Genomic DNA, 11,328 nt, shown 5'->3' with positions numbered 1-11,328 from the left:
GCAACATTTTTAGTTTTAATTAGAGAGATAAAGTGCTCGAATAGACGTTTCATATTTGAAATATCAAAATTATATGTACCGTAAGGGTAAGTAGGTGCAAAACTGACATTTAAACCTCGATAACATTTTACTTTTACATATGCAAACTGAATGGTGTATATAAAAGTGCTCCGGACGTGAGTAGTTCCATTTCATAACTTTGAAGATAAACAGGAAATCCCACCTATTCCCTCGTATTTGGGGTGAGTTGGGTTTTCATACAAAGGTGATTTTGGAAGATTGTTGGATCGATTTTATTTTATTATGAGTATAGCTCCATTTTAAATTGGAATACATTATTTTTGTAGCAGTAGCCTTAAAATCCCATCTCACCCCCCTTTCATCCATTCTCTCCCCATTCATAAACCAATTCTCCCCGCGAACCCTACTCACCCCATTTTACGGTAATACGACGCAAGGTTTGCAAAGTCATTATTTACTTTGCAAAAGTTTTATTAATTCTATTCAAGTGTATAATTTAATTTAGTTCAACGGCGGAATGCTGCGCGTTCAAATCCCGGTTCGTACCAATGAGTTTTTCGGAACTTACGAGGGTGGATGAAAAAGTACCCGTGTTTGATGACAAATGGCATTGCTTAGGAAAATTGGTATTACCGTCGTGTAGTTATACTATTATCGAATAAAAAAAATAAAAACTGACAGGTATCTGTGGTTTAGTTTTTTTTAGGCGGCTAATTTTGTGAGACTTGATTTTCATACTAAATGGTAAAGAGCAGTATCGTTCCGTAATTCGCTTCTCATTTTTGGATGAAAATACATGAGAACAATTAAAAGCTAAGTTAGATGCTGTTTATGGAGGTCTTTCGCCGTCTATGACTACCGTGAGATATTGGTATAATTTTAAACGAGGTCACACATGTGTTTTTATGAGAACCGCCCAGGACTACCTGCAAACATGGTTACCAAAGAAGTCGTCGAAGTGGTCAAAAACATGATGCTCATCGATCGTTGTACTAAAGTGCGCGAATTAGCAGAGGCTATAGGGATGTCGTACAGAACAGCAATTAATATAATACACGACTAGTCACACATAAAAAAAGTGTCCGCCCGATGGGTGCCGCGATTGCTCACGGATGAAAACAAGTGGATGCTGGCGATACTGCTGCTAATGTTGAAGGAGTATTTGGGCTTGTTTGAGCGATATTGGCAGGAGTTTTTGCGTCGTGTCGTTACTGTTGATCAAATTTGGATCCATGATTATAGATCTGAGACCAAGTAGCAGTCAAAACGATGGATTTTTTGTGACAATTCTGACCCGAAGAAGGAGAACAGCTGCAAAAGTCAGCAAACAGCTGGAAAAGTTAAGGTCACGATTTTTTGGAATTCCATGGCAATAATCCGTATGGATTTTTACTTTTAAGCTAAAATATTACTGTGCAGTACTAATGTAAGTTATTGGACCATTTCGACAAAAAAATAAAGGAGACATATGGCCCCATTTGTAAAGAAGAAAGTGTTGTTTCACCACAACAACTCACCAGAACATTCTTCTAGATTTGTCGCGTCAAATTAAAAACATGGCTCCGGGGAAATAAATTCTGCTCAAACGAAGAAGCTATCGCCGAGAGAGAAGCATGTTTTAGAGAGTTAAACAAATTCTTTTTTTGGAGGAGTTAAATAAGTGGCCGGAACGTTGGGAAACGTGTAAGGACCTAGAAGGATATCACGTTAAAAAATAAAATATATAATGTTTAAAAAAAACGCGTCTTCATTTCCAACACGGGTACTTTTTGATCCACCCTCGTATGTACGAAATATCATTTGTTATTAACCAATTGCTTTTCGGTGAAGGAAAACATCGTGAGGAAACCGGACTAATCCCAATAAGGCCTAGTTTCTCCTTTGGGTTGGAAGGTCAGATGGCAGTCGCTTTCGTAAAAACTAGTGCCTAGTAGTAGTAGTGTTCTTGGGATTCGTTGTCAAGCGGATCCCAGGCTCCCTTGAGTCGTGGCAAAATGCCGGGATAACGCGAGGAAGAAGAGGCGGAATGCTGCAGACAACATCGGGAAGGGAGTCGGCATTCGCACTATTTCCCCTCTGCCGTAGCCAAAGGCACAAAAGAAACAATCATATTTCCTATGGGCAGTACAGTTAAAAAAACAGCCTTTAACCCTTTATATATTTAAGTAGGTTAATAAAATTATGGCGATGACAATGAATTTTTAACCTTGTTAGATCTAGACACGCGGCAGCGTGTCAAGCCAAGTTCAAGCAAAGGAACTGGCTAGCCAGTGCCGAGTGTAATATTACACGAACCACTTGGTGCCACTTTTGACCCTTCTATAACTCAAAACATCTTTAACGTAAACACATAAAACTACGTGTGTTTAATTATATCCATAAGGACATCTAGAAGCCCAAATTTCATGAAGCTAGCTCAAACGGTTATAAAGATATGAAGGTCAAAAAGTCGTAAATTTTGGCACTGACTGACTGACATATAGTACCTAAACCTAACCTACTTCCAGATGACCTAGAAGGATGAAATTTGGAATCCAGCTCGGTTATTGTGTGTAAGCGTAGGAAAAAATCTAAAAATAAAAAAAAGTTAAAAAATAGGGGGGTCCCCATACAAAAAAAAAAGATTTTTTATTGTGACTGACATATAAGTACCTAAACCTAACCTACTTCCAGATGACCTAGAAGGATGAAATTTGGAATCCAGCTCGGTAATTATGTGTAAGCGTAGGAAAAAATCTAAAATTAAAAAGCGCGCATAAGTTGTTCGCAGAAATCGCGAAGCGTCTGGTTGACGTAACTGGTGACCGAAGAGCTGGCGGCTACCTCGCACAACGTATCAGCATTGCGATACAGCGAGGAAATGCCGCCAGCATCCTTGGTACAATGCCTCAAGGGCCTATTTTAGATTTAAGCTAGTTATTAATTTCGTTTAGTAGTACCACTGTATATATATTGTATGTAAATAAATGTTTTAAAAATTAAAAAAAAGTTAAAAAATAGGGGGGGTCCCCATACAAAAAAAAATTGTAGCGTTGGAACCGTTACAAGCAGATCTTTGAAACTATGCCAATATATGTATTATTATATTTGCTATATAACAGAAATATAAAAATAAATTTAAGTCAAAAAATAAGTAGTGTCCCCATACAAAAAACTTTTAATACGCGCTAAACAACCGGCCAATACGCAAGAATAAACATTAAATCTCAATACCTGCCTAGTTTTCTTTACAAAAAGTAATGATATCCCACCAAAAACATAAATGTAAAAAAGGAGAGCCAAGTTCAATACAGAAATTATGCTTGGCTGTGGGCTTCGCCGCAAAAAGAATGGAGATGTAAATGAGTGCCAAGTTATTTTGTTCCTATAAATACATATTTGGATTTTGCATAGAACTTGGCACTCATTTACATCTCCATTCTTTTTGCGGCGAAGCCCACAGCCAAGCATAATTTTTGTATTGAACTTGGCTCTCCTTTTTTACATTTATGTTTTTGGTGGGATAATTATCAACAGTATAAAAGATATAAAATAAACATCTCTAGAATTCAGTATTCAAAACGAAGACGCTTAAAACGCTCAAGGAAAGTTAAAAACATGTTTTTTACAGATACTTACACAAATGAGTTTGCATAATGAGTAACTTTTATTTTCTCCAGTACCTGTGACTAGTTTAAATAGAAAAGATACACAGAGGAAGTTGTCTCGGAAATAAACTACAAAGATAACGAGATGATCGCGCCGAAGTTCCTTATGGCAAGTTTAAAGTGGACTGAGACAGCTGATGTAGGGTTGTCACGTGCCGTTCCTTTAATGCGTCTGCTGGCTGGCGCGGTTTCATGGAGCGGCTGAGCGGGTTAACGGAAAATAGTATAGCAACATTAGCAACGCTAACTGGCGCGGTCGCGTGCGACGGATTTTACCTACAGCCTCCGCGTGCGACCGTGCCTGCGTCCGCTCCGACGACAGTAACTCGATTTATCAAGGAAATTGAGACCTGTACCGCCCATTTTCCGATGCTACATCGGTACACCAGAAACGCAGCAGCAGTAACGCTACTGATTTGACCTGGTAATAAATAAATAAATATTATAAGACAATTTTACACATATCCACCTAGTCCCACGGGAAGCTCAATAATGCTTAATTGTGTTGTGGGTACTAGACGACGATATATGTGAAATATATGAACTTGTATACGTAGAAAACATCCATAACTCAAAAACAAATATTTGTGATAAACACATTAAATGCCCAAAACAGGATTCGAACCCGGGACCTTCTGCTTCGTAGGCAGGGCCACTAACGACTACAGGAGGCCGTTAACATTAACCACAACTGCATTCACATGAGTAAAATTCTTGTATTCTGGCAACCCTACGAGTAAGTTACTGAACTGAGACAGGTCTCAGATGAGACAATTTAATCTCCCCAGCCGCATGGTCCAGTAATCGCGCTAGTTTTTAAACGTTCACAATTTCTTTGTCATCCATCTCAAAACTAAATCCTTTTAAAGTTAAATTCTCCTTAACACGGTTAATTAAAGGATGATAAATACGCCAGGTACGCTTATATAACCATTAAGACTGCTAATTAATGACGCAAAGTTTTAATTGAAACTAGGATTCGTTAAAGACTTTGTTCAAATAGATTTATAAAGTTACAGTCAGGCTTCGTTCCTGGCAAGCGACAAACATAGTTAAGTTTAGTACCTATTAAGGAAGGGCTACCTGACTAAGTTGTAAGTCTAGCACTTAAGGAAGGACTATTTGACTACATAGGTAAAGGTAGGTGGAGTTATCTACCTTTAAAATACTCGAATATTCTATATTCTGTACATCAACAAAGGTTCTAATGTAAAAATAAATAATATATTTCCCACGTGGATCTGCCTTTTCTTCCTACATCTATAACCTGACATGGTTTCCGGCTGTCAGCCGGACGTTATGCTTGTTTACTACTGTAAGGGTTAAAAAAAACCGATTTGACGACCGATCTGGCCTGGTCGGTAGTGACCCTGCCTATGAATCTGATGGTCCTGGGTTCAAATCCCGGTAAGGGCATTTGTTTGTGAAAACAGCTATTCTTTCCTGAGTCCTGGGTTTTTACTATTGATATAAGTATTTGTATATATTATCTATTTAAGTATGAGAGTGCCCACAACACAAACCTCCTTGAGCTTACTGTGGGCTTAGTCAAATTTGTATAAAGATGTCCATAAAAAAAACTTATGTAGCCAATACTGTAAGTACCTGCCGTTTCCCCAAGATTTACAATGTCGCGGTTGCTTGTAGACTCCAAGGTTATTTATAGCTCTCCGAGGTTAATAGGGAACCCGTGCAGCTGATCCAGAGTGCTATTCTGGTATTGTACTCAGGGAAAAATAATGAAAAATTTCCAAAATTGTGAACTTCAGACATGGAAATGTTTATATTTTCCATATTTTTCTATCGTGAGGTGAACTTTTTTATCGTAACGTCAAAGTTTCCCTTATTTATATACGACTTTTATTTACAATAACAAATATAGATACACAATGGTATACATTAACAGTTTTCGTTTATAAACCCTAAAGATGCCCGGAGCATCGTCCCCAGGACGCTTGCTGCGTATCCCCGTTGATTGCTAGACTTTAAAATAGGTAGTGCGAGTTTTTTCAGAAAGATTCCATACCTCAACTTCGTGGAACACTTTTGTATGTTGTATGTTGCACATGACTGTATTATACTAAACACCCTATCGCTCCCTGCCGTCTCGAGCCGTCTTTCTTGTACGAGGGATTAAAATTGCAACGCTCCAGCTGCTCGCTGCTTAGATCGTTTGGGGCGTTTAAAATAGTGCCGGCTAATTGGAGCATCCGATAAACATGGCGCCGCGCCGATATTGAAATAATTCTGTCTTCGTAAGCTTAAAGTATATTAGAGGTACATATAGACCGGTCTTAAAATTTAAAGAGAAGCCAATGGAATTAATGACAAATGAATATTAATCACGACATCGTCACACAAATAACGTAATCACAAAATAAAACTATCTACTTAGTATAAAAAACCGACCAATTGCGAGTCGGACTCGCGAACGAAAGGTTCCGTACCATTACGCAAAAAAAAATCACGTTTGTTGTATAAGAGCCCCACTTAAATATTTATTTTGTTTTGTTTTTAGTATTTGTTGTTATAGCGGCAATAGAAATACATCATCTGTGAAAATTTGAACTGTCTAGCTACGGTACGGTAGAGAACGGTTCATGAGTTACAGCCTGGTTACAGACAGAGAGTCTTAGTAATAGGGTCCCGTTTTACCCTTTGGGTACGGAATCCTAAGAAGATGAATGAGTCCGACTCCACGATGACCATCACCACCCATCTTAGTAATAAAGGCTTCCATTACTGCATTAAACGCCTTCAGATGGCTGGGGTCACGATGCCGATGACGTAATAAACAGTCTCGTGCACTGGACACATTGTACTCTCCTTACCGTCAGATAAAGCCTTTGTTTCACGGCTATTCTTGACAATTTAAAGGGGTCCTTGCAGTAAATTCACAGTCCAAGAACCGTCCGCGTCCGATGAATAAATTATCTCTGCATTCACACATCGAACTCCGGTTTTAGGCGGAATATTTCACTTTTTACTCAAATGCAAAACTACCTGGCGCAATATTTTTTGTAAGTCCAGCGTAAAATGCAGTGATTGCGTTGCTATAATATCGAGCTTTGAATTGAATTCCTGATTTAAACTTTTGTTATGAAAGCTCGTTATACGGATTTACGTTAGCTATCATGATGAATTTTGCTTTTAGTCATAAAAAGTTAAAACGGAATTGCAAAATTCTATCTGTTATCCACCCATCATTACTTAGCTCAAAATATATTTTTTTCACTTGTAACACTTATGAACTTCCAACATTTAAATTGGTGGAATAAAATTTTAACTGTCTAGCTATCACGGCTCATGAGATACAGCCTGGTGACAGACATACAGACGGACAGACGGTCAGTGGAGTCTTAGTAACATGGTTCCATTTTTACCCTTTGGGTACGGAATCCTAAAGAGGTATATGAAGAGTCTTAAGCAGAGTTCGACACTGCCTGTATAAAATCAAGGCAGGCTAAACAACTTGGTGCTAGTTAGAATGTCGGAAGTTTGCGTGCTGCACTCTTGATCGCAGGTGCTAGTGCAACCATAGATTCAATTATAAATTAGCGCTTAACAGATACGCCACTGGAAAATGGTAATTTTCAAATTGTTGACGATCGGTCTGGCCTAGTGGGTAGTGACCCTGCCTGTGAAGCCGATGGTCCTGGGTTCGAATCCCAGTAAGGGCATTTATTTGTGTGATGACACAGATATTTGTTCCTGAGTCATGGTTGTTTTCTTGTATTTAAGTATTTATATATTATATTATGTATCGTTGTCTGAGTACCCACAACACAAGCCTTCTTGGGCTAGTAAGCTCACAGTAGTGGGACTGAGTGGGACTTAGTCAATCTGTGTAAGGATGTCCTATAATATTTATATTTATTACACTCCGTTTAAGTATTTATCTGCATCTATTTATTATCATTATGTTATAGGATAGGGGTCAATCACCTGTTTCTTGGTGTTATTCTGTCGCAATCAATCAGGGGACCATAAATTATGGTCCCCTGGCTTGTGTTGTGGGTACTCAGACAACGATACATAATATAATATATAAATACTTGAATACATATAGTACCTACCTAGTAGTTTTCTAGAAAAACTGTTGTAAGTATTATTAAATTACTACCTACTAACATGCTTGGAAGATGTCACATTACGAAAAGGAATGACCTATCTATAATTATAGTAACAGCACCAGTCATGGGACATTTAAGAGGAAATTTGGAGTATTTATGATATTTCCCTTGTACATGTAAACTCTCTCTGCTTAGCGTGTTAAAAGATGAAAGTCCTATCCGCCTTTCATGTTTTAGGCGTGTTGTATCAAAGATACTGCAATGAGTTTCCACATAATTAACAAATTAAAACTATGCTTTTTTTCCCCAGTCATGGACACCAAAGCTCCAGTAATGGGCCCCCGGTAATGGACGTGGATCCAGTAATGGGCCCCCTATAATGGACATTGCTCTATCAGTATAAAATATTGAAATGGGGAATAAGTTATGGCAAAAAAATAATTTTTGGTATAAGCTTTTATCGCTGAATGTATTTTTCTTTCCACAGCCAATTATTATTGTATTAGATTCATCGAGACAATTCTAATATACCCAAACACAATTAGTTAGGGTTTATTGCGATAAAGTTCCCATGGCCACCTCCTGTCTCCATCATCAGATCAAGTCCATGTTATCATAATATTGCATTATCATCCGATTTGCATACTTAATTACGTACTTACACAAAATTTCAACTGAATCGGAAATCGAAAAGTGGGTCAAATTCAGCTACCAAGATTTGACCCACACTAACTAACAAGGCAAGTTAAATAAAAGTTTGGAAAAACGATATTAATTTATCCTAAGTCCGAGAATACCTCCTGGTTGACATATTTCGTAACTACATTTTACTTCTGTATTGTTTAAAACATGAAATTATGGCATGGCAAGCATCATTATGTCAATTGTCCCATCATAGGAGGTATGCAGTTTTACAGCTCCTATAATGGGATTGGGCCAAATACCACTATTTTTTACATCTGTGGAGTCACAACATAGTGTGTTTGTATACCTTATCTCATGGTAAATGCAATTAACAAAACACGTTCTAGTTTTCATCAAGTATTAATTAATTAAAATTTAATAAATTAACTCACCTCTCTTAGCGAAGTTGTTAAGAATTTTTAGTGATATTTTTTTTCAGTGGCACGACAACATTTGGGTTGACGCACATTTCTTAAAAAATAACCGAATTTAATAAAAATTCAAACATAATCAGCTCTAGGACTCTTATTTATGATAAAAATATATCCAGTGTTTGTAAACTACTTTTATATACTTATTTTAGAGGAATTGTGTTTTTTTGTCCCATTACTGGTTCCGTGTCCATTATAGGGTATACTACTATATATGTAACTAAATCACAAAAAAGTATTTTTGCTTTATTTAAATACTGTAAAACTACGATTTCAAGAGGACCCAAGAGAACGTAGGTAATCATGATGAGCGACAACAAAAAGTCGATTCACCCATATCGACTACATCACTACGCAAGTGTTTTTAAAGTGAAACTTTTATTGAGCTTACTGTAGAACTAGCAGGTCAATTCGAACGTGCACTGACATCAAAGCGTTATTAGAATGATATTAAAATTATATCAGTTAGCTGTCATTCGCGCGGTCGTCTCGCTTGCACTAACACTTGTGTGTGCGTGTGGCCTATATGTAGATTTTTGTATACTAAAAGGACTTAGGATACAAATAGTATATAATCTTTAATAGAAAAAACCGACTTCTAAAACAGTTTGTAATGGCATATAAATTATTGGGTGGTATTTAACTGATCACAAGATATAGTAGGTATATTTAATCCACTTCGTCACCTTTTTCTGGTAGCATTTCGTTATTTTCGTTTCTGTAAGGGTCGCAGTTCTAACCTAATCTAACCCATTTTTCTGATAGCAGTTCGGTTATGTGAGGATCGCAGTTTAAACCTAAATAAATAAATGAAATGCGAGTGAAATATCTGGTAGCCGTGTAGTATTCCATAATCTATGGCATGACGCTCGCTAGTTCTATCTACATCGCCGACTTAAGTATGCTTTTTGTTTGTAAATTGCCTCTTTGTGCCTGACAAGTTTGCTTTTAACGTGTGAAAGTGTGAACACGGGATAATTTCATCGGTTTTTACGTGCTGTGAAACCGTCTTACTTTGCACCTTTTCTAACAATCACCCGCTGCTCCCTGTCTAACATTATATTAAAAGCAATTTAGGACTTTTAATCGTTTATACTGGTGGTGGTTTGGAGAAACGAAAGCCGCCAGACTCCGATGGCTCGGGCACGTAGTCCGGATGGGCGAAGATCGTGCAGTCTGGATGGCGTACTCTGGAGACCAAGTGGCCGAAGACCGTCTGGACGCCCTAGGTGCCGCTGGAGAGACGAAGTGCAGAAAGACCTTAAGTAGCGAACTCGGCGCCGTCGACAGGACAGAAACGGCTTTAGACAGAGTAGCATGGCGGTCTTTGGTGTCGGAGGCCAAGATCCACTTCGGGTCGTTGCGCCACAGCAGTAAGTAAGTAAGTAATCGTTTATACTGGAGCATTCCATGAAATTGTCTACCGTTCGTTGTCCCGTACAAACGCGAATTTTGCTGAAGATTTGCATGTAAGTACATGCCTTTTTTCCGTGACAAATGGTCAAAATATGCCCACTAAAATAATAAAATTATCGACTTTAAACGCCAAAAATACACGCAATAAATTGCGTTTCTACCTATAGTACCCATAATAAGTCTTAGAAATTCATGCATTTATTATATAATGACAATATAATTACGTAGGTACGTATACTATTTAAAACTTTCGCGTTTTGAACACATCTATCTACGAGACGGGTCTATCGGTAAGGTAATAAAATAAAATAGTAAATAAATAATATAAATGTGAGTTAATAAATACGTAGTATAAAAGAACTACATAAATATTGATTCCGCTCCGCAAAACGTGAGGCATTGACATTTATAAATAATAAAGGAACCAGCGCGGAATATGAAATCATAATATAAAATATCTAATATCAGGGAATAACCGAAATATTCTCGGTAAAAGAGAGGCGTATTCAGAATCGAAGAACAGAATACCGATTTTATATCAATATCAACGAATGCGAGAGAGCTGAACCTTTAGATAAGTGGGGACGCGACAACGTAGCCTATTGGCTACAAAACCTGACGTATAGCTTGCACGTTGCCGATCATTTACAGATGTCCAGAATGCATGACAAAGGAGGGAAAGGATTATTTCGTGTCGATTAAAACTTTGTTTTTAGTCTTCAACCCACATTAATTTAGTTAGATAATTGGAAGCCTATGCCCAGAAATGTAAATACTGGTGATGGTGATGAGTATCATGACTGATCTAGGCCAGCGACATTAGGTATATAGACGAAGCTCTCGGTACATGATGACAGACACTTATTTGCCAAATACCACTGAAAGTTATCCCTTCTCCATAAATATACCCCGCGCGCAGCTTTAAATATTACCCAATACACAATTTCCCGCTATTCAAAAAAGTTGTGATTGGTTAATAAAAGTTTTGATTGGCTAAAATAAAGCTTATATCAAACCCCCAGCGCGGCATTGCCGTTGATGACGTTGTTGACGTTG

This window comes from Cydia splendana, chromosome 9 (genome assembly GCF_910591565.1).
Source record: "Cydia splendana chromosome 9, ilCydSple1.2, whole genome shotgun sequence".
Classification (NCBI taxonomy): Eukaryota; Metazoa; Arthropoda; class Insecta; order Lepidoptera; family Tortricidae; genus Cydia; species Cydia splendana.
The sequence above is the reverse complement of the archived record's forward strand: the minus strand, read 5'-3'. Positions refer to the sequence as shown.